Below are 24521 nucleotides of genomic sequence, written 5' to 3'. Positions count from 1 at the left end.
TGCGTACTCGCTTTTCACTGCAACTCTGTGTTCCAAAATAGGGTGTTCCTGTGGGGTCTTTGGAGAATTTGTCCACAGAAGTCGGTAATCATATGTCTGTCTCAGGGCTGTTGCCTTCTGTAGGTAAACCAGGTAGGAACCATCTTTAGTCGCTTGAACTCAATGTGAGGGCCATGTGAAACAAGGAGCCCGAACCACACCATCAGCAAGTAGTTTCTGGTCCGTTATTGGCCAAGGCAAAGGGACCAGGTAAAAGACCTAGGAGAATTCTCCAAGAGTTAATGCAATAAGCACCAACAGATGTATCTTAAAGTGCTGGGAAGTAGGTTAAAATTGCCCGAAGGCAAAATGAACGTTCCAACTTCTGTCCGTGTATGACTAATGTGACTGTATCAGCACACACAAGCTCTTAAACTTTTTTTTTTTTTTTTTTTTTTTTTTTGGTATTTGAAAAATAAGGGGGTTGAAATAGATCTATACCAGAACCAGAACATGGGCCATGGCATCATTCATCAGTTTAAACAAGTCCTTCAATTGAGATGATTTTCAAGTATTTTTGGATAGGCTTAGCCAAAGTCTTGATTGAAAAACTGAAGAAAGTAGAGATTCAACTCTTCATGTGTCTGCACGTTAGAAAAGGTTGTAGAACAATTGCTGATGATCCTTTTCAGTCTTCATTTGTTACAGCTGCACACTTTTATAGAGGCTTCACATCCATTTTGAAGAGTCTTTTGTGGTGTAATGATAGTGCAGTGTAGACTTGAGCCAAATCCTTCTGTCACAGACAATGCTAAGGAAAGTTATGCTTTTAAAGAGGCTGATGATCTGTTCTTGGATCTACTCAGTGTGAGAGAGGAAAGAAGTGAATAAAGCCTTCAGGCATCCAAGCCTTTCTCCTTCTTTTTTTGTGGAGATGACAAAAGTGGAGACAACAAATTGTGCTATTCTTAAAATTTAGGTGATAAAGCTGTTCTCTATCAAGAACCTGGATTGCTTCATCACTTTTTACGGGAGAAACTTAAGAGCTGCTAGTTTTCAATTAATCTGTTTCTGGTTACATGCTACTACGAACATACCTATTAAACAGAATGGTGTTTAGACCAATATCCATACACTTGCACAATTAGTCACTCTAAGTGCAAGAAAACAGCCCAAGGATGCATTGTTAGTTCTGCAGTTAACTGCAGCTACTCTGAAGGGGACATTTACAACGCTTGCCTCACCATTATTTGGATGACTGTATGCCAACAAGGAAATGGTCTTTCAAATGAGCTACCAGAATATCACTGCAAAGCTTCCTGTAACTCCGAAAGACAATCTGTGATGATAGCCCATTGCAATCAGGGACGTACTATCCTATTTCTAGAACATCTCTGGAAAAACAGTTAAATAATTACCTTGTCCTAGAAAAAGTCCTGTGCTTTGAAATGAACTTTTCCTGGACTTGTCCATTTGCCCTGTGCAGCTTTCAGGCAGCCTGCTGCAGTCTCACCATCAGAAGCCACCTTCCTGGAAGTCCGTGAATACCGAGCAGAATCAGCCTACATGCACATCTTGCATAACAAATGTCCTCGGCAGTAGAACTGCCACAATTTGTGGATTCTACTCATTCACATCCCCAAATGTGACACATTTGCTCAGTACACTGAGTCTTGTGGCAGTTACTGGGATGAACCCAGGCAGCCACCAGGTATTAGGGCAGAGATGCCCAGTCAGCAGCTGGAAAACACTTCCACAGAGCCGTCCAAGTAGACCAACTGAGTGCCTCCAAAAAGCCATGCGCTTAATTTTTAACTCTGGACACCAGAAAGCGTGGATTCAACAGAAGCATAAATTTGGTACTTATTTTTGTTATTATTCTTCCTGTTAGCATTTTGCTTTCCCGCAGGCAATAATTATCAGCTGTTTTGAAGTTCCATGATGATTAAGGCTGCTCCTCACTTTTCGTTGCTAATTACTCTTCTCTCTAAAAATATCTACTTTTTTTTTTTTTTTTTAACATAATTGGAGTATTTTATTTCTTCAGAGAATCATGAGGGTTCAACTACTTACAACAACTTAGTTCTCTTGATCTGCTTAAAAATAAACATCTTCAGTTTCATTCTCTGTCCTTGCCTTCTACGTTTCCTTGCTTTCCGTGTCAGGAATCCATTTTCAGGAGAGATTAGAAGGAGTTTCTGGGGGAAGTTAAGAGATACATATTCCCTGACTCAACAGGACTCTTTGTTTTCAAGCAATAGAAATAAAGAGGATCTCTTCTGAGTTTCCTTTAATTATAAGCCTGAGGGTAGAAGGAAAGGAGGGGTGGTTTTTGTTTCTCAATATGATGTTTGTGATTTAGTTCTGCCTGGAGGAGTTGCTGTTTTGTTGCTACATTATAATTGCAACTTTCCTGTGGCTATAAGGATTTGGCTGGGAGTTACATTTCTGATTTGAGGTTGTCTTCCCTCTTCTGTGGGAGCTCTCGAGAAGGCAAATGAGAGTTGTATCTGCGAGTTAAATGTTCTTCCGTGCCTTTCTCTCCTTCAAAATCATAAGGATTTCCTTTTTGTGTGAACCAGAGTTGAATGTCAAGTTGGTTCTTGCAGTTTGGCTTTTTCGTTCTAGAGAAAACATGATACATTTGAAACGTATTTGAAATACCATTTTCTCATTAGATCGTTAGGTTATGCAAGGTGGAGGATGGCAGTTACCCTTAAAGCTATTTATTAAACTGTGGTTGTGAATCTAATGAGGGAAGATGGGATTCAAGAAAGGACATGATAAAAGTTTTTGTAGAAGTGGATATCGTCAGGTTGATGGAGGTATATGAGAAAATTAATGTTAAAAAAAAAAAAAAGTTTACAAAATCCCTCAGTATGTACAGTTCTGCTATTAGGGATGAACAGCCCTTGATCAGGCATAGGCACTAAGTCAGTACCCTGTAGTTTTCTTTTTCATGGGAGTTTCCTGTTTTTTCCAGCAGCACCAAATTCAAGAGTTTGTAGATTTTTGAGAAATGAAGAAATGATTTATTTTATTCCTTAGGTGATAAGTTCCTATCACCAAGTAAGTGTGAGCAGAATTATCAGTGATCCTGAGCATTTTTCTTTACAGGTAGGAAAGAGTAGTTAAGCTGTGAGCAAGAGACCCAGGAAATAGAATCACAGAATCACAGAATTTTCTAGGTTGGAAGAGACCTCAAGGTCATCGAGTCCAACCTCCAACCTAACGCTAACAGCCCTCCACTAAACCATATCCCTAAGCTCTACATCTAAGCGTCTTTTGAAGACTTCCAGGGATGGTGACTCCACCACTTCCCTGGGCAGCCTGTTCCAATGCCTCACAACCCTTTCTGTAAAGAAGTTCTTCCTAACATCTAACCTAAAACTCCCCTGGCTCAACTTAAGCCCATTCCCCCTCGTCCTGTCACCAGGCACGTGGGAGAACAGGCCAACCCCCACCTCTCTACAGCCTCCTTTAAGGTATCTGTAAAGAGCAATAAGGTCACCCCTGAGCCTCCTCTTCTCCAGGCTGAACAAGCCCAGCTCCCTCAGCCGCTCCTCGTAGGACTTGTTCTCCAGGCCCCTCACCAGCTTCGTCGCCCTTCTCTGCACCCGCTCAAGCACCTCGATGTCCTTCTTGTAGCGAGGGGCCCAAAACTGAACACAGTACTCGAGGTGCGGCCTCACCAGAGCTGAGTACAGGGGGAAATAGTGTGCCACAGGTTGTTTTAGGTAAGTCATTTGATACCTTCTGACAAATGGAGATAATATGTTTTGTACCTCATAGCAATGTAATGAACATAACATTTAGAATGTTTATCATGTAAACACCAAAGATAAATAAAGATTGCACATAAAAGGTCTGATCTGTTTCTTTTGACCTTTTACTACTTTCGACAGAACAGATACTGCTGCATCTGTATGAACTGAAACAATTCAACTATTCATAGAATCTGCTATAGTATAATAGTCTCTCGAGTATATTTATGAAACTTGTAAGACATTTTGCATTATTGAAGATTTGAATAACTAATCAAAAGAAGTCCCTTCCTGATTTCTGCCCTCAAATCTTGTAAAGGTTTCAGAGCGTTCGGGTCTGTCACATGTTGTCATAGCTACCTGTGGATTAATTATAAACTTTAATTCATAAGGTTATCATAACTTCTCATTTAACGTTCAAAACTATATAATGACTTGAGGCTTTACATCAGATATGGCCCTAAATGTTCAGAAATAGGTTAAGCTCTATTGCTGCATTCTCCATTCTAACCCCCCTCTGCCCTCACGTTTCTCCCCACCCCCAAGTCAAGGTTTCCAATAGCGTAGAGTCAAAATATTTCACATAAATCTTGGTGCAGCTCAGTCTTTTTGAAAACTTTGAACTTCTCTATTTGTTTCTTCCAAAACTTCCCATGTCATGCCTTCCGTATCCGCTTGTTCTTTTTCTGTTTGCTCTGGCATGCTAGTTAGCTTAATCTAGGGTTGCCAGTGTTCTGCAACTCTGGTTTTCAACTGTTACTCAAAAATGTGGATAACTTTATTACATACACATAGAAATAAATGTAGTGTACTGTAAATCTCAATGGGAAATATATTTTGCAAAGCAGGAACAGTTGTGTAAAGAAGTTTAAAACAAGTAAAACTTTTTTTTTTCTTCCCCCAAGGGCTCTTGCTTTTATAACTTTAGATTCATACATTCTTTAGAACTTGTGTCAATCTTTTGCTTCAGTATGCGTTACTAAATATGAGAAATTGAAAATGGACTGAACAGATCATGAATACCATTTTGAAACTTCTATAATCAATGGGGCACTGTGTACTGTGGAACAGTTATCTTCAGTGAGCATTGTGCTGAGAAGAAATCCTTCCTCTACTACCCATTCAGTTGAATGCACAGCAGAAGCAAAGCCATGCAAGAACAGATGTATAAAGGCAATATACTTAAACATTACCAGTAGAAATGCAGCCTACAGTTTACACTGTTGGAGACAACTATTGCTCTGTGGAAAATTTGTCTTTGATTTCTTAGACTTTACTGCATGACTTTACTGTCTCAAACAATATTTTTAAATTGAATGATTGAGATGGTATCTTCCTTCTGCCCTATAGTTGAAACAATGCAAGTAATACAAAGTTGTTTTAAACATTGGGTATGATCCTGCCCCTCCTGGGGGGGTGACAGGGTCAATGGCAGGCTTCTCGCTAACTGGAGTGATGTTGTACCAGGTGTGTAGGTTTCTGTGCTGGGAGGGTCTGTTTATTCTTGGTTTCCTTTCTTCATATGGATTGATGTGTGAGCAAAAGCCACAGGTTTGGCTTCTCAAGCACACAACTTACACAATGTTGAAAGTGAAGATCATTTTAAAATTTGTTTGATCCCCTTTCAGTAACTATATTAAAGATAATTTCAATGTACTGATTTTGTTTGTAGTCTACTGTTTTTTATTCTACTACTCAGTAGTAGAAGAAAAAGTAGGCAAATTGTATTTCTGGCCATTGATTTGTTTGAACTTGAATGCCTTCTTAAATCTATGTCATTGTAAACATGGTCTTTTAGGGATTCTGACTACCTCTGTCTAATTTTACATGCTTTCTGGGACTGAGAGATTTTCCACAAATGCTTGTTTCCATCCTTCTCCCATTAAAATCACTAATTTGCTTTTGAAAATGCATTTCAATGATACATGCCAAATTACAAGGTTTTTTAGCTTTTTAATTTGATTTATTTCATATATAATAACATATTTTTGAGGATCAAGTTGTATACTGCCTGAATGTTTTTCAGAGTTCTACTACCAACTGTTTTTTATTCCATTGTTACTTAATCTACCATTGTTTTTATTTGTATTTTAGAAAACTGAATGGTAGTAATTCTGCATGGTAGCATATGTCCTTTGAAAATCAGATAAAGTAATAATTTTTAATCATTATGCCACTTTAACCACAGCACTTAAAAATAGGTCTGGTTTTGCTTTAACTTCTGTGATTCAAATTGGTTTTAGTAAATGTGATTACAGTGTAGTATCCTGCCTGCCTTCTAGGCAGTTTTGCAGTCTTCCTAAGGGCTTGAAAATTCCAATAAAGAAATCCAGATTTTATTCTTTTGCTATTTCATAATTGCTGTAGAGTTCTGTTGTTTCATGATTGCAGTTCTATTTGAATGCCAAGTTATTTAGCACTGAAAAGAAACAGTCTTCAGTGGCTGGAAATAAGAGTGGATCTATAATAAAGATTATTATGATTCACTTTTATGCTTTTTGTCAGTTCTTTTGAAAAATATCATTTCAAATATAAAAAGACATACTTGTTTATTTAATGAGCTATTAGAATATGTTCCTGTGTCACTGAGATCAATCATAATGCAGTGGGGTAAAAATTGATGATTAAAGGAAAGATTTTTAAGTTCATTGAGAGTGTTTTAGCATTAGTGGGTAATATTCTGCACCCAATAAAGTTGAATTTGCCACTTATTTCAGAAGGAATTAGGGAAAAGCTGAATTTGCCAAAAAGGTCTGTTTTCACTTGGACTTGCCATTTGAGGATTATCTGTTGACATGTGTATTTAAGCCAAACTGGTGTGAATACTGAACAGATGTTTCATGGGAACTTTTTTTATAACACATTTGAACCATAAAACAAGGTGACACACTTTTTAATCAGCATTTCTGATTTCTACATCGAGGAAATGCGTAGATACAGTACTCAATGTTATTTTGCAGAATCTTGTTCAGTTGCTAAACATAGCAGTCCCGTACAAGACTAAATGCTGCAATAAAATTCTAGTTACAAAATAGAATAATCATTGTACAAAAGAATATAAACCATGTTGCCTGAAAACATGCAGTATTATTTCAAGATAATTTTCAGAAAACTTTAAAGACTAGGTTAAATCTTAGTTTCCATATCCATCCACTGAGCACAGTAGGCTAGCAGCAAGCAGTTGATGATGTCTAATGAAGAGTCTGCTAGTGAAGAACATGTCAGCATTGTTCAGCTGCATTTGTCATACGTAGTTGCATTGATTCAGGGGGACCTCATCTTTTTAAAATTTCCCCTGGAGGGTTTGCAGAGAGAGAATGAACCATACAAGACTGAAAGTGGAGAAAAGGTTTGTCCCCTAATCTTCCAGTCTCTTCTCCCCGCTGAGAGGTGCTTCAGGAGGTGAAGGAAGCCGTGGGGCAGTGCTGTTCCAATGCTAATCCCTTCCACCCGAGAGTGAGATAGCAGCACCCAGGTGGTTTTAGAGATGCAGATCTGGGAGATAGATCATCATCATTTCTATCAGAATGCAATAGTGCTATAGGTGCTGACATGCCTTATTTTTAGTAAAAGGAATAAGGGAAGTTAAGCCACGTCTTTACCTTTTTTTCTCCCACTTAATGTTTCTTGGTGTTGCGCTTGACATTTGTTTTATTAAAATATTTTAGCATTTATGACATACCAATGATACCCTTTTTAAAAATAAAAAGCCCTAAAATTTGGACAATTAATTACTATAAACTGCCCCTCTAATATGTGGTAGTAGTACCTCTTGAATCATTCAATCACAGCTGCTTTGCTGTTAACATGTCTGGGAAGATGGCTTTCTCCTAGTCGCTGGTTGGCTCTTAGATCCATAAAGGAAGAGATATTTCTCACAGAATTGGATTATAAATGTATAACAATGTCGTGAATTAAAAGGCAGCAGTCACACATAGAGGAAGAAATAATTTCCAGCCTTTCTGCATGCTCTCATTTTGGTTGTATTACATGAAATAATCGGCACAGAACATGCTGAAAGCCATGTATCCTTTTTTGGGTGTCTTCAGATGCCTCTTCTCCAAAGCTTGATGGTTTATGAGGAAGTCTTATACTATCTGGCTCTGAGGATGGCCTTGAGGTTTTGCAAATTATGTTGACAATTGTGTGTTAAAGTATTGCATAACACTTCAGTAAGAAAATATGTCCTTCTTGCTTGCCTCTGCTTTCTGAAGACTTCTGTTTTAGGATGTTGGAGTAGCTCACTTTCTCGTGATTGGCATGCTGATAATACAGGACGTAAATTGTGCATAGTCTTTCACAGTGTGCAGATGGATACGGATTGGAACCAGCTTTACAGAGGACATTAGGCCTTTTCGGAAATACACTGTGCAAGTCTGTACCACCTAATAGTGCACAGTTAGCTCGGAGTAACCTCATGGTATCCACGTGTCACAGTACAGTGTCTAGTCTGGGTCTTTGACATGGTGCAGTGCTGTTGTGGTTAGCTGAGATTGTTTTAGAACTACACTGAGATATCTACAAGCTCATTTTGCGTATTATAACCTTTCTGAAATGGCAGAGTTCTGGTTTAGAAGAGAATAGAGTCAACACTTCATACAACATGCTTGCACTGTTCCGTTAGGATGAATTTGATATGAACATAACCTGGCCATAAACACGTAATAACTTGACCGTGTACACTGAGCTAGAAATATGTAAAATATAGTATAAAAATGCACTTGTGCTATAGCTGTGTCTATAGGTCAGCCGCACAAAGGATATGCTAATTTAGCAAATAGTTGAGGCCACTTTTTCTTTAAGATTGCTTATACTTTCTTTATTCGAACTGCTATTGATGTCACCCGTTTGCCGAAGAGCAAGAGACAGCTTAAATAACATCACTTTTTTGGGTGGATACCCTAAGTATTAGTAGATGCATTATCATATACAGGTCTCCAACAATGGCAAGGGGTTTTAGCATGGTGAAGCCTGGGTATATTAATTCTAAGTGACACAAAGCTGAAACTTTCTGTGTTCAGAAGTCTTGGAATCTGATTATTTAGACTATTACTCAGTTTGGGAATCCAGCTCAGTCATCCTTACTTAGCATGCACACAAGGGTTCAACATCAGCTGTTCTGAGGTTGATTTTTTTACTATTATTATTATTTGTTGTTGGTGGTGGATATGGTCTTTTTTGTGTTGCACCATGGCTTGTTTGATCCAAATGCTATTGAAAGCAGTGCAAGTCTCTCTATTGACTGATTAGTTGATCACCCCATGACACTATAATAAGCATGTGCTGATTAATTCTCTGCAGTTGCTAATATGCACCCACACATAATGGAGCACCATAAGTGGCTATTGTCACTGTTCCTCAGTTTCCAGTAATATCTCATTTCTGATTTTCAGGATGAAACCCCCAGTCCTACACAGGGTTACAAATAAGCCATGTAAATAAAAAGTTCTTGCCACATAATTGGAGTAGTAGCAGCAACATTTTCTAAACTTGGAACTTTCCCAAAATCATGCTCACAGATCCATGTGACACGTTACAAAAGTTGCTGATATCATTGTTTGGTTTTTGAGCATGACTTTCAGCCTGTAGACAGCTGAAGGTTGCCGCAGCCTGTAGGCGGAAGGGCACAAAGGGCACTGTGTTGCGTAGTGAAGTGGAATTGTGACTCAGCTTTTGCCTGAAAGCAACACTCAGTTCATTTCTCTTACTTCCTCCTGGTTATCAAGAAATGTCCTACAGCGCTGGAATAAAGGAACATTCTGCCCATTTAAATAATACTTTCAAAACTGACTAAGAGTAGTGAACTGTAGAAAAGCAAAGCAGCGACTAGCGGTGTTGCTTCCTCAGCTGTGAAATCTGTAGGAAGTACTCATGGTACAGTGCTAGTTCTCCTTTTAGGAACAAAGTGTCCTATTTCTTGTACACATGAACATTGGGCAGAGGTGAAGACTTTCCACTTAAGATGTCCTGTAATGTAATTCAGCTTTGCTATAAAGACATTGGACCATGATAGCCGCACGAGTGTTTTGGGAAGACCTAAGAGAAGTTCATTCAGTAATAGCACGTGTTTTTCATACGTGGTATGTGTCATCTTGGACATCAGAGGTGGAAAATTAGTAGCATCAGAAGAGTATGGGCACTCCTCATGCAGAGCTTTCTGACCTTTCTTTGATGTGGATGAGAACTGGTGCTCTTACATTCCACGAACAGCTCTGTGATGTAAATAGCGTAGTGCTAAACAGGCAAGTTTGTAGGAGCGTTCTTGATTGTTTGTCTTCAGTTTGTTATTGTGGACCACAGTTCCTACTCTGCCTGTCATACCACATAAACTCCAAAGCTTCCAGCTACCCCTACACCGCTCCCCCAGGCTTGGCACAGGACGATGTAGTAGAGCAACAGCATGCAGTTGTTGGAGTTTCAGAAGTTACCACAGATGCGCTAACAGGATTATTTTCTTGAAGAATCCTTGTCCCCCCCACCCAGTTCCTGGCAAGTAGAATCCCTAGCCAAAAATCACAGAATTATATGGGTTGGAAGGGACCTCTGGAGATTATTTAACTCAAACCGGCACCGAAAGCACAGCCTGCTTAGATCAGGTTGCTCAAAATGTTGTCAGTCAAGTTCTGAGCATTCCAAGGACAGAAGGTCTGCAGTTTCTGTCAGTAACTCATTGCAAGGTCCAAATACTGTCACAGTGAATAATTTTTCAATCAAAATTTCCCTTCTTGCAACGTACGTCCTCATCTAATGCAGTCCTGTCACTGCGCGTTCCTGAGGAGAGTTTGATTTTCTTCTCTGTATCCTTCCTTTAGGTCATGAAAGACAGCAATGGGACTCCCTATAATTGTTTCTTCTTAAAACCATGCATGCCTGTTACTCTGAGTGCTGCTTTAGTGCTGTTTAACTTTCCAGTGTAGGATTGAAGGTACGTGTTGTCTTTGGGGAAGAGAAGGGTTGTTCCATCTCCAAGGCCTTTTTGTAAGACTCCCAGAACAGTAGCTGAAGGATCAGGAAAAAGCCCCAAACCAGAAAATTATATTAGTATATCTCACATTAAAGTGTCTGACCTTTACAATATGGTAGAAAAGACAGCCAAGAGATATGACCTTTACAATACAGTAGAGAAAGACAGCCAAGGCTTGATGCTTTCCAGTGTTGTCTGTCCACAAACAAGACCAGTCCTGTCGTCTACCATTACAGCCAGATGCAGCGACATAACACAATTGCTTCAAACTCTGCACATGCAACCATCTACCTCCCCTTCTGTTAATCTCTAGGACCTCCTTGGTACCGCTTCTGCTAGAGAGTTATGTGGCAGCATTTGTTCTGTGGAGGAAAAAAAATAAAATCTCCTTTTTGTTGTCTCCTGTGTTATATGTCAAAATATTCTTCCCACTACTGAGGGATTTAGCATGTTTAGTAGTTTTTACCTGGGTGTTCCCTTCCCTCCTTTGATTCCAGCACCACTATAGACTGAAGCGTAGACCAGGAACCTCTGGTGTCATTTTTCTTTGAGGCAGGTGCTTGCACTGGCATTGCAATCTCTACTGATGTTGGAAGCAACAGCAGACAGGCAACACCATCCTATTTTTATTCCTCTTGATAGGACCTCACCTGTGCCAGTAAACTGCTTACGCCCACAGCAAAATTCCAGATTTGGTAGAAACACTGCATGAGGTAGATCCAGGAGCAGTTCTCACATGTTTTCTCTGCCATATCCTCCCCTTTTCTGCTGGATAAATGTTCTCTTGAGGGAAGGAGAAGAGAACTGATCAGATAACAAGTAGGAGATGACTCTTGAGTGCCCTCTGGAGAAACTGCCTCTACGAGTGCCTCACCCTGCTACAGGACAAGGGTGGGTGCCAGGGGCTGCAGTCCTGCCTCTCCAGCCCCACACTGCACTCTGTATTCAGACCCTATTTCCAGGGAAAGGAAGATGTCAAAATGGTGCCTTTGGGCATTACTCCTTGCTCTGTGTCAGTGAGAAAGATCCCATCCTTCACTGCTGCTTCACAGGGAAGCTTCTCATGGTCTTCTCCTCACCTCAAGAACACGCTTTCAGCAGCCCTCCCCAGTATCTATAACTGCTTCACACAAGCTCAGTGCTGCAATCAACTTGCTGAGCTGAGCCCAAAGCACCTTAAAAAGCAGGAGAGCTGCTGCTTTGAGAAGCTTCTGTTGGAGACTGACTGGTGCTTGCCACCCTTTTATTTCCTATTTCCACATTTTGTGAACTGCTGATATGAACAGCTGGTCAAGAATATGCCCAAGATTTTATTTATTTTATTTATTTTATTTATTTATTTATTTATTCCCATGGCAGAGAATAAATAGGCTATAGAGACAGGTCCCTGGAAATTGTACCAGTAGTCTTGTCTGCCATAGCATGATCTAGGTTTTACATGTTCCTTTCTGTACAGTCTATAGTCAGTTCTTCCTCTAATTTGTGTAAGGTTGCTTTCCATATGTGAGCAGGTGTCTTACAAAGTAGAGTTTAGAAAATTTACCATCCTGTAGTTTGCTCAGAGTATTTTCTCATCATCACAGGATAAAGCCCAAATCTTGAAATAGTCTTTTCCTACATCAGGTGACATTGATAGTTGCTAAAGGGGTGCAGGTTGAAATAATTGAAGGGATGTTCAATGCTTCAAGATGGCTTGGTAGTTAGTCTTCAGTTCCTGGTGATAGGTAAAGGCAAGTCTATTTGGCAGTGCTCTGATTAACTATGGAAAACCTCTGTAAGTCTTAATATGAACAAACAGATGTGCTTACTACTAGTACCAGTGCCTCTCTCTATTTCTACCAGGGCAAAGACCTTTGAGGTTTTACCCATATATTTGACCAAAAAAAAATATAAAAAAAATAAAAAGTCTTGACTTTCATTTAATTGATTCTGTTTATCTTTCATGCTCATTCCTGAGCTTCATGGGCACTGGGGAGAGGAACAGTTTGTGTCATCAACTGCACGCCTAACCCTCTGTGCTACTTGAAGCTGAAGTATTGGCATTATTTCACACATAAAAAGAATGAAATGGCTACCTGCCTCTCAATTGATGCTTTCTAATCATATGCTGGACAGTATTCTCCTTTTGAGAAGCTAGAGTGCCAGTTTGTTGTAAGTTTTTAGATCACCTTACTATTACATTACCTTGATTACCTCGCTATTACTAAGTAGCATGTGCTATACAGTAGGGAAGTCACCCTTTCTTGTAATCGTGCAAATGAATTATGTGGTCATTCATTTGCATCATTATGAAGCACTTTGTCACTTTGAGGGCTGATGCAGAAAGTCATATTAAGAAGAATCATAAACATAAGAAAAGTAGCAGGTTTTTTGTTTGTTTTGTTTTGTTTATCCATTAGTAATCACACATGATAGAATGGAAAACAGATCAAACTGGTATCTGCTCTGAGCACTCTGGTCAAAAACACAGAAATGACTGTTCATCCCACTCAGTGCTGAGAGAACTCTAGGTCCAGTGCTCAGGAGATGCATCAGCCAAGAGTGGAAGAGCTGTACCTACTTCACAAATGAAATATGAAAAGGTTAATAACAGTTTTTCTCTTCTACATAGCACATATCCCTTGCCATATAATGTTCCTCCAGTGGAAATTCCTATTGCTGTCTTTGGGAATAAAAGTCAGTATAGGGAAACATTAGATAGCTTTTATTTATTTATTTATTTATTTATTTTTATTATAACTGTGCATGTATTTGAGGATATGGGATACTTTTTCAATAGCAGCAATACTTTCTGTCTCTGATTAATTTTGCTGTTGTCTTCAAGTCTAGGAAAAAAAAAAGTCTTGAAGTAGAAAGTAGAGCACATTTTTGTTCTGTGCAGTAATGTTGTTTTATTTCTTTGTAAGAGGTAATTAGAGAACAAAGTCTGTCTTAGAATATTGTAGTGACATCTCTACTCACATATTAAGCTTTTAGAAGGAAAATCTCCTAGTGGAACTTCTTTAATCTTCTTAGGTCATAGTGTTTTTCTTGATTAAAGTCTCTGTCATTTCCTACCTGGGAAAAAAAAAATGGTAGTAACTGTAAAAGAGGAAAAAGTTGTATTTTTACTAACATGTCAACCTGATCACGTACTGATCCTATATTTAGGAGACTTTTGTTTTGTCTGTCATACCCCTACATGCAGATATCAGGAGACGAGAGCAAAAAGGTCTTATCTTCCTCCCTGTGTTCTCCGTCTCTTCTCATAGCCAGTGTAGCACCCTGCCTCCACATTCCTGGCCCCTGGACGCAGTCTGAGCACAGCAGTCATTTGAGGGGAGGGAGCAGTCAGAATGCCTTTGTGTACAGATATCCAGCTCTCTGGTCATAATTTATAAGGACTGCATCGTGAGCACAAACTGGTGAATCTGGAGAACTGCCCTAAACTGTGCTGCAGGTTGTACATGACCTACACTATTCCTCTAGTGGAAGGTGCAAACAACCTCTCTTGCATCCTTGTACCAGTGCTGGCATAAGAACCTGGATGAATCTGAGTTGGTGTGGACAATGCATGGGTATTGTGAGCAACCACGCAGTAGGGACAGCCACTGTGAATTTGCTGTTTCCAGGCAATGACGATGGGCTTTTTTTTTTGTTTGTTTGTTTTTGTTTTTTCCTTGCTCATATGCAGCTCATGTCCTCAAGTAAGGTTACACAAGGAGCACAGTGCAAAATGATATGTGAGATAATGTGTCCGTACATGAAATCCACTCATTTTTGTGTGCTAGCATGAATTCAGGTGCATATGTAGATGTAGAACTTAGCATGGTTTAGTGGTAGACTTGTCAGTACTGGGTTAAGGGTTGGACTAGACGATCATAGGGATCTTTTCCAACCTGAATGATTCTGATTCCATGATGACTCTATATTTCCTAGATTCTTTTGTCAGAGTGGACTTGCTACTCTGAATTACTAGTGGATCATTTGTTCTGAAGACATGGATGTGATTGTGAAAATCTGTGAAGCTCTAGTAGCATGTGAGCGTTGTAAACAAGTATCTACACTACAAAGTGATGGTGTGAGCAACTGCTGAGTTGTGTAAATTGTCCTTTACCGGTCCTTTAATTTGCCAGTGCCATATCAAGCTAGGGTTTTTATGTTGAATAGGCCTTAAATTAATGTCAATATTTAACTTACAACTTGCACTAAGATTACAGCAAAACCAAATCTAGCATCAAATTTCAAAGAGGCCTGCAGGAGTGCCTCTTGGATCTAAAAGTAATAACTGATCTGACATGCCAGTCTCAGGTATGGGCCTTTTGAAGAATGAAAGTATTCTTAATTCCTATAAACACAAAGGCAAAACCTGGGGAAGTGAGGGCACTTTTCACCCAAGCATGTAGATTGAATTAAAGACTACAAGGGAACCTGTTACGAATTTGATTTGCTAATGTTGTGTACAAATTGAAAACTCTATTGCTGTCATAAAGTTTTCATGTCCATTGAGCTTCTGACTGCCCAAAGCAGACCATATTGCTAGCCATTGCTGAGTTCTGTGCTGCCCCACCTAGATTGCTACAAGTATCCCAGCAATTATTCTGAAGCTAGAACAGACATGTCTGGATGATACTGCAGCCACTGTTATGACTGCATTTTTAATTACTGTGAGTTAACATAATTTTTTCCTTTATGAGGACAGCTCCTGGAGACACTACTCTTTTTCTTTGATTATATTGTTTCTGTTGGTCGAAGATAAAAGCCATTCAAACTAAAAGAGTATAGAGCTTCTTTTTTATGAAAAAATAATATGTACCAGTGTGAACACATCTTAAATTATAAAAAAAAAAAATAGTATCATTTGCACTTCACACTTTAAAATGATGTACTCAAATGGAAATTAGTTACTTAAAAGGTTGTAAAGCAACTTTAAACAGGACATTATGATGCATTCATCTTGAGTAATTCTGGACTTTCTAAACACAAATATTATGTTGTAGAATTATTTTATCCATATATAGTTCCAGTCATGTTTAGATGAGCTATTTAGTCATGTTGAGATGAACTATAGATAACTATGCAGATGTCCTGTGGTAAAGTGATAACAGCAAGCAGTATAGCATATAAAAATTGAATGGTCCATATTGAATTAATCTTCAGTGTTTGACTTAAAATCATAAAAGACTTAGTTAACTCCTTAGATTAACTCATTCTCAACAGGTAAGAGTTAGTAGAGAAAAAAAAAAAAAAAAAAAAAAGGTTGCTAGAATACTACATGATCTAAAGTTTTCTTGACCGCCTGGGAGCTAATGGTATGCCGAATTTTCATTAGTTTCCCACGTGAAAGTAAACTTTCTCATCCTTTCTTAGCTGAACATATATGTCCACTGCTTTCTACATGACTCTTATTTTACCTTCTGACAGCATGCAATGGGAGGTCTCACTGGCATAAATGAAATATACCTATGCGCTGGAAAAATAAGATTTCTGTGTTCTTTTTGTTCCCTGTGCTGAATGTGCAGTGCCTGCCCTTTCACTGCTCTGAATTCTGAGCAGATACACTCAAATGTTAATCCTGCATAGACAGCTCTTCCTCCAAGGTCAGCAGGCTGTTCGTGGAAGGGCTTGGTACGGGCATTTCCTGTACAAAGGTACAGTTACTGTTGAAATGGCCGTCTCTTTTACCTGAGAACGGGAGTTTTTCACATGAAATCAGACAATTGTGTTCCATATGACTTCATCAGTTTAGAATTTAAATCCCTTTTTAATGCAATTTTGTATATGTTATTCCCAATTGTAAAACATACTTAATTAGTCAAGTACATTTCAAAGTACATACAGAACTACTCAGGATGACTCTCCAAGAACACATCCTGTACATGTATACTAACCTATAATCTTATCTCTTCTGCCGAGTCTTTGATAAATTACTGTCAAACTCAACATATTTTGTATAAGAAGATGTTTGGTGCATTGTTAAGCAAAATGTAGCTAGCATTGCTGTAATGTATATATGCATATGACTCTCCACATCATATGGGGATATCAGTGGGAATGCTGTTGTTAGAATAGGGCCAGACCCTCTGTTCTGTACCACAAATTCAGCATCTGTATTTAAGATAGGTTAGGTACAAATTCCAGATTCTAATCTCTATGTTTCAATGTACATGTGTATTAGTTTACCTTGGTATACAAATCACTGTATTCATTCACATACTGTCTTTACTGAACTGGTGTTCTAGATGAGTACCAATCCTACAGTTTGATAACAGGCAATTTTTTTATTCTTATGTTTCAATAAAAAAATAAAAATAATTTTAAAAAATTACCATTTATATCCATTTAAAACTTATTGCTATTCCAGTGGGTGTTTGTTTACATTTTTTAATTGGTTGCAAAATAGACTAATTTCTCTACTTTAATATTTTCTGTTTAATATTTCTATTTAATATTTCTTTCTAATCAATAATTATTTCATGCAGGAAAAGGAACCAGGGAAACATACTAAAACCTATCTGGCACAGATATAATCTATTTAGATTTCCTTGCAGTGGATGTTGCCCCATATTGTCACATGCAAATTAAGCTTTTTTGCAACTGATTATTTTTACAATGGATTGTTAGAATTGCAGAGCGTGTTTAAAAAAAAAAAAAAAAAAAAAAAAAAAGAAGAAGAAGAAGAACAGTCATTTACAATAAATCTTTAGTTTTCAATCTTGTGTTCCAGTAGCACTCTTTGGAAAGAAACCAAGTACTGGGATTTTGTGTGACTCACTGTGGTAGGTAATTCTTAATCTCTGAATATACATTCTATGGTCCTTGGAAAGTACATTGTTGATTGTATAGGAGGTATTTGAGTTGCTTAATTTATTACCAAACACTTGATTACTAAATAAAGTTTTACATTTTGCTTACAGAGAATCACAGAATCACAGAATTATCTAGGTTGGAAGAGACCTCAAGTTCATCAAGTCCAGCCTCTGACCTAACACTAACAAGTCCTCCACTAAACCATATCACTAAGTTCAACATCTAAACATCTTTTAAAGACCTCCAGGGATTGTGACTCCACCACTATCCTGGGCAGCCCATTCCAATGCCTCACAACCCTCTCAGTAAAGAAGTTCTTCCTATATATATATATGAACAGCCAGAGAGACTCAGCCTCCCTTCTCGGTTGAGTTCGGTGCTGCCTAGCCTTTACATTTTCAGTACTCAGTAGTACTCAGTAGCCCCAGACTCTTGTATTTTGAGAGGGATTGCACTCCCCTTACATCATATGGGAATCCCATTTTTCTGTCTCAAGAGTGAATGGTGTAAAGCACTTGTAAATCATTGCAGATTGTCGTTGTTGTCCATTGCCATGTAAATTAAGGCCATGCAGGTACCTTCTACTGTTTCTTCTTCCCTTTCATTTGTTGTCTGGTTCCTACCAAATATTACACATTTGGTGAAATGCCTTAAAACAACATTACTTTTTAATTAACAACTTCTTTTTTTTCTCTCTCTCTAGGTCTGCCAGTAGCTGACAAAGTAGAAAGGTGTGCTTCTCTCTCTTTCTTGGATAGAGTTAGAGGCAATGCCTGATACCTGGCCAAGATGGACAAAGGACAAGGACAAAGCCTGGGAGGAAGACTATGAGCCTTCAGCACGAGAGACCCCCAGAGGGACCACCGGGGACTGATACGCATGCGCCAGTGGGAGGGTTCGGAATCCGGGAACTAATTATAATAACCCTGCCTTTTCTAGAAGTAGTAATGAACGTGTATTAGCCTAGGAGCATAAAAAGCAGCCGCCTGATGTAACGTGTGTGCGTGTTGGAGGAGCCCAGACTCCCCGCGCACCCAGCGCTCTTTACTTGCCTTTTATTAACCCCATAAATAAATCTCATGAAGCTAAGTTGACTCGGAATTTATAACAGTATGATGAAAACCGTTGCACTCCAAGTTGGGAAGGGGAGAGGAAAATGTTCATGTATACGTGAGAATTGTACTCAAACAGCTGATTACACCTGTGCATGCACCTTTTAAGGGAAAACTTTAAACCTGAGAAGCAACAGGCAGTTTTCTACGTTTCCTGATATGATATCACGATATATGATATAGGTATGATATTATCCTTTGATATCATACCTATAGTCTGCTGCAGGCTGAAAAGTAGCCTGTGCCTCAGGTACCATTTTATGCCTTTGCTTTTGTTACTACATCCCTGTAAGTCTTCAAAAGAGAAATGAAATTATCCTACCCAGAAGAAACACCATCCAGAAGACACTTGAGTTGTTAGGGCCTGAATTCTCACTGAAACCAAAGGCAGGGATCTTACTGACCTGGAGAAAGAGGCTTAAATCTCTCCTGGCTTGTTTACTCCTGAAGGAGCGTGAAAGAGATGCGTGTCCTTGTATGTGAAGAGGAGGTGAAGGAACAGCTAGTGAAGGGAACACACAAATCCGTTGCGCCAGACTAATAGGTGGTTGGCTCTGAGTTGGGAGACTGCAGCAGAATCACAGAATTATCTAGGTTGGAAGAGACCTCCAAGAGCACCGAGTCCAACCTCTGACCTAACACTAACAAGTCCTCCACTAAACCAAATCACTAAGCTCTACATCTAAATGTCTTTTAAAGACACCCAGGGATGGAGGCTCAACCACTTCCCTGGGCAGCCCATTCCAATGCCTAACAGCCCTATCAGTAAATAAGTTCTTCCTAATATCCAACCTAAACCTACCCTGGCACAACTTTAGCCCATTTCTCCTCATCCTGTCACCAGGCACGTGGCAAAATAGACCAACTCCACCTTGCTACAGCCTCCTTTAAGGTACCCGTAGAGTGCGATAAGGTCGCCCCTGAGCCTTCTCTTTTCCAGGCTGAACAAGCCCAGCTCCCTCAGCCGCTCCTCGCAGGACTTGTTCTTCAGACCCATCACCAGTTTCATTGCCCTTCTCTGGACTCGCTCGAGCACCTCGATGTCCTTCTTGTAGCGAGGAGCCCAAAACTGAACACAGTACTCGAGGTGCGGCCTCACCAGAGCCAAGTACAGGGGGAAAATCACTTCTCTAGCCCTGCTGGCCACACTGCTTCTTCTGCAAGCCAGGATGCTGTTGGCCTTCTTGGCCACCTGAGCACACTGCTGGCTCATATTCAGCCGACTATCCACCATCACTCCCAGGTCCTTCTCTGCCAGGCAGCTTTCTAACCACTCAGCCATCTTCAAACTTCCAGATCTAGAGGAACACGTTGGCTGCAGCCTAAAAGCCACATGTACGGAAGCTCCCCCAAGCCAGCCAATCTTCTCCCCGTGATCTGCCAGAAAAGAGCTGTCCTGGTATCAGCTAGGATAGAGTTAATTTTCCTCCTAGGAGCTGGTAGGGGGCTATGTTGTGGATTAGGATGAACACCCCGATGTTTTAATCGTTGCAGAGCAGTGCTTACACCAAGCCAAGGATGTTTCAGCTTCTCGCTCTGTCCTGCCAATGGGCAGGCTGGGGGTGCAGCAGGAGCTGGGAGGGGACAGATCCAGGACAGCTGACCCAAAGTGGCCAAAGGGGTATTCCATACCATATGGGGTCATGCTAAACCATAGATAGGGGTGCCTAGCTGGGATGGGGGTCCGTCTGCTTGGGGATAGGCTGGGCATCGGTCAGCGGGTGGTAAGCAATTGCATTGTGCATCACTTATTAAACCGTCTCTGTCTCGACCCACAGGCTTCGTTTTCCTATTTCTCTCCCCCATCCCAGAGAAGGAGAGGGGAGGGCGAGCAAATAGCTGTGTGGTGCTTAGCTGCTGGCTGGGGGAAACCACAACAACAGCAATGTGGTCATGTAACCAAATTAAAGCTAAAACTTTCAGCCCAGTCCTTGACCTGAATAGGGAGTGAGGATCCGGATCCTGGCATTTATAAGCGATAGTTTCTATGCAGCCAAAGTAAATACTGCAGTCAGAGGTCATGGCACTAGATTTGGAAAAGTCCTGCATAAAGAAGAGATCTCAGAAAAGCAAATTTAAACAACATTAATGTCAAGAAAAGTCTATCTGATTGCTTTATTCTATATCTGTCATGACTAGACAGATGAAAATCCATGCTGGCAATTTTGCCTTTTAGATAACTTTCTTTTTTCTTTTATTTATGCTTATTTACCTTATTTTAACAGGCTCTGTACTAAATTTCCTCACAGAATGACTAGCAGAAATATGACCCTTACATGCTTTTTGTACTTAATTCCTTAGGTCAACTCTAACCACTAAGACCCTTGTCAGGTTGTTTCGATTAGCGATAAGGAGCAATTAATCCTAAAACATTGAAGCCAGGTTGATGAGCCTATTACACAAGGTCTCCTGGCTCCACCCTTGTGAAGTGAAATCTGCCAGGTGGGGATCACATGACCTTTGCTATTTAGGAAGCATGCGGTATTATGGAAAGAATTGCCACTCCAGGGGAGTTTGAGGTTCAGGTTGCTTAAGGTGCTTTTCTACTGCCCTGGTGAAATGGACTCAGCGTTCCCCAGTGGGCTGCTTTTTATTCATGTTCTCTACCATCTCTGTGAAATACTTTTGGAGGATCTATGACCTACTTACATTGGTGGTGCGTTCCCAGAACAGAAAAATTCTGGTGGTGCTATTTCTCCGTGAAGTACTGTGGCAGTGACACAAGTGCATTAGCTAGCAGGTGAGTGTTCCTGGGCCCCGTTCCTGGGTCCCGGATTTTTTTGCCACGAACATGATTCCACAGAGTCTTCAAGCCTTTCTGTAGCTTTGAAGATGCTGCAATGGTCCTTGGCTTAAGAAGAACTAGGTGTAGTTCCCCGCCTGTCCCTACGAATCGTTGCTTAGGGTTAAAAGCTGAGGCTCTCGTCTGTTACGTGAACAGCCAGAGAGACTCAGCCTCCCTTCTCTGTTGAGTTCGGTGCTGCCTAGCCTTTACATTTTCAGTACTCAGTAGCGTCCCCCAGGCTCTTGTATTTTGAGAGGGATTGCACTCCCCTTACATCATATGGGAATCCCATTTTTCTGTCTCAAGAGTGAATGGTGTAAGGCACTTGTAAATCATTGCAGATTGTCGTTGTTGTCTATTGCCATGTAAATTAAGGCCATGCAGGTACCTTCTACTGTTTCTTCTTCCCTTTCATTTGTTGTCTGGTTCCTACCAAATATTACACATTTGGTGAAATGCCTTAAAACAACATTACTTTTTAATTAACAACTTCTTTTTTTTCTCTCTCTCTAGGTCTGCCAGTAGCTGACAAAGTAGAAAGGTGTGCTTCTCAGTTCAGAAAAACTCTGGTGGTGCTATTTCTCCATGAAGTACTGTGGCAGTGACACAAGTGCATTAGCTAGCAGATGAGTGTTGCTGGGATCTACAGTTGTTTTGTGTCGGAGAGCTGGAGGACTGTCCCGGTCCTGGTCCGTGGTCCTGGTCTCCTTCTGCTTGGAGATGGCATCCCCAACAAGCTGTTCCAATACCTTTCCAGGGACAGAGGTGAGACTCACTCACCTGTGGTTTCCCGGATCTTTCTTCCTGCCCTTCTTGAAGACAGGGGTGATATTGGCTATCCTCCAGTCTTTAGTCATCTCACCTGTTCTCCAGGTCCTTTCAAAGATAATAGAAATGATCGTGAGGCTACTAGCAGCTTCTCGTAGAAGGTCTTATCGACTTCTTCCTCTTGATCTGGAGACTTGCAGTAGACCCCCACCACCCTGTTTCCCATTCCAGCCCACCTCTTAATTTTTACCCTCAAGCTCTCCACTTGTCCTTCACCCTCCCCCAGCTGGAGCTGGGTACACTCTAATTGCTCCTTCACATAAAGGGTAACCCCACCCCCTCACTTCCCCAGCCTGTCTTACCTAAAGAGGACATAGCCCTCCATCTCTGTGTTCCAGTCATGCAAGCTGTCCCACCACGTCCCAGTGATCACAATAAGATTGTGGCCCCATGACCAAACACAGATCTTGAGCTCATCCTGTTTATTTCCCATGCTTCGTGCATTGATGTACGGGCACTTCAGGGAAGCAGCAGGTACAGTTACCCCTGGGGGGATGCAAGAAGATACTGGACAGGGGATTGGGAACACTGCCTTCTCTGAGGAGCCCTCAGACTATCCTATGGGAGATGTAAGGGGAGTGCAATCCCTCTCAAAATACAAGAGCCTGGCGGACGCTACTGAGAATTGAAAAGTGCTGCTGGGCAGCACTGAACTCAACAGAGAAGGGAGGCTGAGTCTCTCTGGCTGTTCATGTAACAGGCAAGAGCCTCAGCTTTTAGCCATAAGCAACGATTCATAGGGACAGGCAGGGAATTAGTTCTTCTTAAGCCAGGGACCATTTCAGCATCTTTAAAGCTACAGAAAGGCTTGAAGGCTCTGTGGAATCATGTTCCTGGTGCAAAAATCTGGGGACCAGGACTGGGCAAGTGGGGCACAAGTGTGTTGGGGAGCAAGCTCTCTGGGCTGATTACCAGGGCTTTAAACTAGGTTTGATGGGGGAACAGAGGGGAGCTAAAGGTGACAGAGAAGGGCTGGGGAAAGTAGTCACTACTGTCACTGTTGAAGACAGGGAAAAACTTCCTTTTCTCCAGGCTGAACAAACCCAGCTCCCTCAGCCGCTCCTCATAGGACTTGTTCTCCAGACCCATCACCAGCTTTGTCGCCCTTCTCTGGACTCGCTCAAGCACCTCGATGCCCTTCTTGTAGTGAGGGGCCCAAAACTGAACACAGTACTCGAGGTGCGGCCTCACCAGAGCCAAGTACAGGGGGACGATCACCTCCCTAGCCCTGCTGGTCACACTGTTTCTGATACAAGCCAGGATGCCGTTGGCTTTCTTGGCCACCTGAGCACACTGCTGGCTCATATTCTGAGGGATCTGGGGGTCGTGGTAGACAGCAAGTTGAATATGAGCCAGCAGTGTGCCCTGGCAGCCAGGAGGGCCAACCGTGTCCTGGGGTGCATCAAGCACGGCATCGCTAGTAGGTCAAGGGAGGTGATTGTCCCGCTCTACTCTGCGCTGGTGCGGCCTCACCTTGAGTACTGTGTGCAGTTCTGGGCACCACAGTATAAAAAGGACATGAAACTGTTGGAAAGTGTCCAGAGGAGGGCTACGAAGATGGTGAAAGGCCTGGAGGGGAAGACGTACGAGGAACGGCTGAGGTCACTGGGCCTGTTCAGCCTGGAGAAGAGGAGGCTGAGGGGAGACCTCATCACAGTCTACAACTTCCTCGTAAGGGGGTGTCGAGAGGCAGGAGACCTTTTCTCCATTAACACCAGTGAAAGGACCCGCGGGAACGGTGTTAAGCTGAGGCAGGGGAAATTTAGGCTTGACATCAGGAGGGGGTTCTTCACAGAGAGGGTGGTTGCACACTGGAACAGGCTCCCCAGGGAAGTGGTCACTGCACCGAGCCTGTCTGAATTTAAGAAGAGATTGGACTGTGCACTTAGGCACATGGTCTGAACTTTTGGGTAGACCTGTGCGGTGTCAAGAGTTGGACTTGATGATCCTTAAGGGTCCCTTCCAACTCAGGATATTCTATGATTCTATGATTCAGCCGACTATCCACCAATACTCCCAGGTCCTTCTCTGCCTGGCAGCTCTCCAACCACTCATCTCCCAGCCTGTAGCTCTGCTTGGGGTTATTGCGCCCCAGGTGCAGGACCCGGCACTTGGCCTTGTTAAACTTCATGCAGTTGACCTCAGCCCATCGGTGCAGCCTATCCAGATCCTCCTGCAGAGCCTTCCTACCCTCAAGCGGATCGACACACGCACCTAACTTGGTGTCATCTGCGAACTTACTGAGGGTGCACTCAATGCCCTCGTCCAGATCATCGATGAAGATATTAAAGAGGACCGGC

At 41.3% G+C, this 24521-nt stretch overlaps 1 protein-coding gene and 1 long non-coding RNA gene across 2 annotated transcripts in view; one reads left to right on the top strand and one right to left on the bottom strand.

Annotated features, from left to right (window-relative positions):
• Positions 1-24521, bottom strand: part of ATF3 (activating transcription factor 3) — a 160852-nt gene that overhangs the window by 28749 nt on the left and 107582 nt on the right. The gene's annotated exons all lie outside the window — the stretch shown is intronic.
• Positions 570-18585, top strand: LOC311433334. Its single transcript, XR_014690677.1, has 3 exons — positions 570-1838; positions 3097-3167; positions 18200-18585. It is a non-coding gene; the product is annotated as an uncharacterized lncRNA (long non-coding RNA).

Source organism: Aythya ferina (assembly GCF_964211825.1).
Source record: "Aythya ferina genome assembly, chromosome: 3".
Classification (NCBI taxonomy): Eukaryota; Metazoa; Chordata; class Aves; order Anseriformes; family Anatidae; genus Aythya; species Aythya ferina.
The sequence above is the reverse complement of the archived record's forward strand: the minus strand, read 5'-3'. Positions and strand labels throughout refer to the sequence as shown.